This window comes from Adiantum capillus-veneris, chromosome 5, assembly GCF_014529385.1.
Source record: "Adiantum capillus-veneris isolate H3 chromosome 5, ASM1452938v2, whole genome shotgun sequence".
Lineage (NCBI taxonomy): Eukaryota > Viridiplantae > Streptophyta > Polypodiopsida > Polypodiales > Pteridaceae > Adiantum > Adiantum capillus-veneris.
Window position 1 is genome coordinate 74,938,397 of NC_140935.1, and position 6,000 is coordinate 74,944,396.

The window sequence follows — 6,000 nt, forward strand, 5'->3', positions numbered from 1 at the left end:
CTAGTGAGTTACAAAAATTATTAAAGCAATTTCAAGATGTTTTTCCTAATGATTTGCCACCAAGATTATCACCGACACGATCGGTGCAACATAGCATCGATGTGGTTGCAGGCAATAAACCTGTCAGTAAACCGCCCTATCGTATGAGTTACTCTGAAGCTGCTGAGGTGGAACGTCAGCTTGCTGACTACATTAGCAGAGGGTTTATCCAACCCAGTTCTTCACCATGGGCTTCTCCTATCCTATTAGTGAAGAAAAAAGATGGCAGTATGCGCATGTGCGTAGACTACCGTGGCTTAAATGCGGTTACGATTAAGAACAAGTACCCATTTCCATGAGTGGATGAGTTGTTCGACAAACTCACTCATGCTCGCATTTTTACAAAAATAGACTTGCGATCAGGTTATCACCAAGTTCATAATCGACTTGTTGATATACCCAAAACTGCATTCCAAACAAGGTTTGGACACTACGAGTTTTTGGTGATGCCATTTGGGTTAACCAATGCGCCCGCAACATTCATGACACTTATGGATAGTGTTTTGAAGTCGTATTTGGGCAAATTTGTCATCGTTTTTCTCGATGAAATTCTAGTCTACAGTGCTTCTGAAGAAGAACACTTACCACATCTGAAGCAGGTGTTCGAATTGTTACGGACAAATAATTATATGCCAAGGAATCTAAGTGTGATTTTCTAAAAGAAGAAATTCACTATCTGGGGCATGTTATTTCAACTAATGGGCTATATATGGATCAATCCAAAGTGGATACAATCCGACAATGGCCTTCTCCTAAAAATCTAGAAGAGTTATAGATTTTTTAAGGATTTGCAGGTTTTTACCAAAGGTTCGTTAAAAACTATACTAACATTGTTGTTCCCATGATGGATAAACTGAAAGGCAAAGGCAAAGCTTTTCAATGGGGACCCGCTCAACAGCACAGTTACACTCAAGGATGCATTAGCTACAGCTCCCATACTAGCTATTGTAGATCCTTTGAAACCATTTGTTTTGGAAACGGATGCCAGTGACCGTGCTATTGGCGCAGTCCTGTTACAAGACGGACGGCCAATTGCATTTGAAAGCAAGAATCTTGATGCAGCTCAGCAGAACTACTTTGCTTATGAGCGCGAACTCTATGCAATATTCTGTCTTAAAACATGGCGGAATTATTTGTATGGTGCTCAGTTTGAGATTGTGTTTGATCATGAAAGCATTAAATGGTTTACACAACAAACGGATTTGAAGGGTTGAAAAGCCAGGTGAGCCGAGATTCTTCATAAATATGATGCCAAGCTCCGGTATCATAAAGGATGATACAATGTGGTGGTTGACGCTCTAAGTCGTATGCCAGAGATCAATTCTCTCTTGTTCATGGAACTTCGTAGTGAATTTTTGGATTCTATAAAGGGCAAATATGAGCATGATGAAGCATATTCCAAAGTTTGGAGACATGTACAAATGAGGGATCCTTCTCACTCCAATGATGGTAGTGTAACGTTAACCTCCACACATAGTTCTCCTCTATCGAGTGATGAACTACAATGATGGAAGCATTTTACCATCAACAATGGGTACCTAGTGCCTGAAAGCAGGAGGACTCTTACATCCTTTGGATATTTTGAATGGTAAATAGGAAAGTATCTCTATGGACTTTATTGTGGGTTTACCAACCACTGTACGAGGTCATGACTCAATATGGGTGGTCGTAGACCGGTTGACTAAACTATGTAAGTTTATTCCAACCAAATCAACAGTTAAGACTCGGAACTAGCCAAGTTATTTGTGGACAACCTATACGAGTTGTATGGTTTGCCAAGTAACATTGTCAGTGATCGTGATCCCAAGTTTAACAGTCATTTTTGGAGGGCTGTGTTCAAATGATTGGGTACACAACTAAACCTTAGTACAGCCAATCATCCATAAATAGATGGTCTGACCAAACGAGTTAACCAAGTGCTAGAGGATATGCTAAGAGCATACATTAGCAAGAAGCAGTCAGACTAGGAAGAATATTTACCTATTCTCGAGTTTGCCTACAATAGTGCTAAGCATGTCAGAACTAGATTTAGTCCTTTCATGCTCATGTATGGGTTTCAACCTAGGTCACCTGTTATGGTGGGGTTGGAAAAAGGATTTTCTCCAAGACCACATGGATATGCTGAACCTCGCTCGTCAGAATGTCCGACAAGCGCAGGATTGGTATAAGAAGTATGCTGATGAGAAACGTCGGCAAGTTACCTTCGAGGAAGGAGAGGAAGTATTTTTACATGTGCCAGAACATTCAGAAAGTTTGAAAACTGGGCCAACACCTAAATTATCTCCTCGATATTGTGGGCCTTTCAAAATACTCAAGCGAGTAGGTGATCGTGCCTACAAATTATTGCTACCTACACATTCTCGTATTCATCCGGTGTTTCATGTAAGCCATTTATATAAGCGGTTACATGGGGATGATAATGTCATTGACCAATAGATTTTGGTTGATTTCGTTGAACCTCCTACCTTACCGCATGAACCTGAACATATTCTTGACTATCATGAGTTACGTACGCGTCAGCATGTACGTCAACAAGCCTCAATCAAGTGGAAAGATTGACCTGAGGAAGGTGCCACTTGGGAAAACTTTAGTGTTTTTAAGAAGAAGTTCCCTACTTTTGTTTTTGAGGATGAAAACTCTTCTTTAAGGGGGGAGTAATGTCAGGACAACGGCAAGGCCGGACAAGACAAGGGCAAGGCTGGGCTAGGAAGTGTGGAAAGGGAGTCGAACTAGGGCAAAGGGCGAGGAGCCATGCTATATAGTGGGTGGTTGGGAGGTGGACTCCTGGGTTCTAGTTCCCCTTGTCTAACAACTAGTTATCCATGCTAGGTTCTGTGTGATCTAGAGCTATTTATCACTGATGTATTTGTTGAAGTGCTTGTTTGCATTTAAAATCACGAAAAAGTTTGGTTTTCAGGGTAAAAATACAATAATTAGGTTTCTGTTGACATTTTTTCATGACTGATTGATGTTGTTAATATAAGAGGGCATTCAAGATTTCTGTGAAGAGGAATTGAAATTTTGTAAACTTGCGTATGATGTCTCAAAAGGCACTTGGAAACCAAATTTGACAAATAAGATTGCACCAGAGTCTTCAAAAGGAGTGTTTTACCCTAGGTACACCTTGAAACTAGAATTTTGATTTTCATTTGGTGCCTAAAACACAAAAGCCTAGAAACAAAAGACTAAAAATTGAACAATTGCCTTGTTTGGGCTTGAAATAGTATAAAAACTCCTGAAAGAGCTTAAAATCTAGTAAGGAGACCATAAAGACCAATTTGGGCTTGGCCGGAGCTACAAATTCACCAGTAGTCTTTATACGCATATAAAGACTCTTGGGTCAAATTTTGAACAAAACTAACCATTTGTCATTAAAGGGTGCTTTGACACATTCTTTTGAGCATCTTCACCAAGTTTGAATCATTTTGGACATATATCTTGAGAGAAAAGTGTGATTTTGCACTTCATGGAAGGTGACAAGTAAAATTTGTGTTTTGAGAGCAATTTTGAGCTTTAAACTTTGTTGTGATCATATATTCTTGTTGCTTATGATAAGGGGGACCTAAGGTAAAGAAAAATCTAAAATCTGAGCACATAGACATCATATGCGTATGATGTCTTAAGTCAAGATTTGAAAGTCCAATTGCACTTCTAACCACACAGGAGGTTTGGAAATGATGTATTAAGCTTGTTTGCAAAATTTCATCTCATTTGGACACATATCTTTGAATTTAAGAAGGTTTTTGCAATTCCAAGAAGGTAAACGTGGAAAATAGTGATTTTGTGCATTTTTTACATCCAATTTTTTTTGTGAGCACATATTCTTGTTGTATTCATCAAGGAGCACCTTGGGTAGAAAAAGAAGTGAAATTTGAGTCAAAAGACATCATACACGTATGAAGACTTTTAGGCCAGATCTGGGTCTAATCAGACATCTGAGTATACCCTAGTATCCTAAAGCATAAAAAAGGTCCCTAGCCAAATTTTCATTGCATTTGGAGCACATTTGGGCCAAAATGTGCCAAAAGATGGAAATTAGGCAAAGTTCATGCTTGTATTGAACATAACTTACACATAAAGTGTTGAGATTGAATTCTGAAAGTTGCTAAGAGTTTCTTGAGTGATAAAGAGTTTTTGGGATAAAATTCACTTCATTTTTCCACAAAAGACATCATACATGTATGATGTATCAAGTCCCAAATTAGAGGTTTGAGCTTACATAAGTGTTTGCCATCACAAAATAGGCCTAGAGACCAAATTCCATTCAATTTGCATCACTTTTGACTTAGCTAATCTCCCAGGAAGTTGCAAGCAACCAAATAGAAAAAAGGAGTGATAGACATGACTAAAAGTTTTAGAATCACAAATTCAAACTAGGGGTTGTTAGAGTACATCAAGGAGAGTGTACAATTAAAGTTTAGAGCAATTCTGAGTGAGGAGACATCATACGCATTGTTGGGAGCATTTTTGACACCCCATTTTTTAAAAATTTGTACATGTGGACATGACGCTCGGTGTCAAAAGGGTGTGTAGGATTTCTTTTTGTGAATTTTGAAGCTTGCGTTAGCAAGAACATGTACATGCAGGGCAAGTCACTAGCAAAGCACCAGCTATCAAATGAGGCTTTAAAGGGCCAACATATGCCTCCATGATGCTAAAAAGGAGTATGCTTGAGGTGATCATAGATGGGAGATTATGATCTAGAATTGTAGTGCTTGAAGTTCTCTATCGGTCTGTCTTTACGACTCGTCGATTGGAGCTATGATGAAAACGTTATGGTAGTTTGAAGTTTGAGTCAATTGCAGATCCGTACCAGATTGGGCAACTGCAGCACCAGCTGAGGGGATAGAAATGAAGTGAATGCATGGGCGTGAAGTGCTCATTTTGTGGAGAGCGTCGATCTTTTCAAAACAGCGATCGAAGATTTGGTCACCAAGTTATTATCAGTTTAAGTTTCCCCGGGGGCTAGTTCCGTGCCAGGAAGGTTGCCTTGGTCGGTGTGCCAACTAGGAATTTTACAACCTCAGCAGGGTTTGTATGCAGTCTATGCAGCTTGAGAAGTCTATAGGAATTTACAGCTTGCCAATCGGAGTCCGGAGCTGAAAAATATTAATGTTGGATGTCGGTGACAATGACCAATGATGAGGTAACAGATGGCTTTTGGCAGATTTGGCAGCCTCAATTAGTAGGCCACATATGGTAGTGGAAAGAAGAATTTAAAACGGTGCCTCTCGGAGCACATTGGGTGGGGAGATGCCCAACACGGCTGTAGCAAGGAGCTCTGGGCTATTTTCACCGAGTGAGAAGGGAAATACCTTCTAGTAAATGCAGTCACCTATACGTGCGTCTTAAAGGCATGTGGCATTATCTGAGATGTTGGACAACAAAATTCACGATGATATTGTCAGTCGAGGTCTGTTGTGAAAGATGTCGTGCTAGGTGATGCCTTGTATGATATGTATACCAAATGTAGTGCCCTTACGAAGTGGTTAGGCCGCCCAATCTAAAGATGGCCGCCCATGAACTTAAAGAGAATGTCCGCCCAAGCCAAAGGAACTATAGGACCCGCCCATGACTTCAAAAGGTGTCGCCGCCCAATGTTAAGGGGAAATTATAGTGTGAAGGTGGAAAAAATATACATGGCAATGGAGCGTAGGCAGCGGGCTGATGCGCAGGAAGGAAGAGTGGGAATCATAGCGGCCTCTACAGGCCTCATTTGATGGAGCCCACACAGGGGAAGATGGCTAGCTCACCCTAGCACTCAGTTTTGGTGCCATTCTTGCGCAGTTCGGTGTTGATAGAATTTTGGGCCTGCCACATCATCTGTTGCCTTCCCACCTAGCAATCACTGCACTGTCATTGCTTAGGGGGAAGAGAGTGGTTTAATAAGAAGGCATGAAGTGTGGAATGAAAAAAAAGGAGGGTAACAAACGAAGGAAGATAAGGCAAGGAAGGGGAGCT